The sequence below is a fragment of the Pinus tabuliformis genome, chromosome 3_1 (assembly GCF_031772625.1).
Source record: "Pinus tabuliformis cultivar Carrire ecotype Pingquan chromosome 3_1, CPIR1, whole genome shotgun sequence".
In the NCBI taxonomy this organism is placed as follows: domain Eukaryota; kingdom Viridiplantae; phylum Streptophyta; class Pinopsida; order Pinales; family Pinaceae; genus Pinus; species Pinus tabuliformis.
Window position 1 is genome coordinate 944,088,240 of NC_142301.1, and position 233 is coordinate 944,088,472.

The following is a 233-nucleotide window of genomic DNA, read 5'->3' on the forward strand; positions in this document are numbered from 1 at the left end:
ATTCACAAGGAAAGAAAGTATGCATTTAATAATAATAATTACTATAATATATTTTTAAGGGTAATAATTAATCAAACATTAAATTGGTGTATGGGATTATTTTGTATTGTGATAATTGGATAATAGATGGTGTATGAGACATTTTTCTTTGGGATGAGGAAATAATAAACCCAAGGGAATAATATTAAACAAAAGGGATTAATATTAATCCATACGGTTTAATATTATTCCAT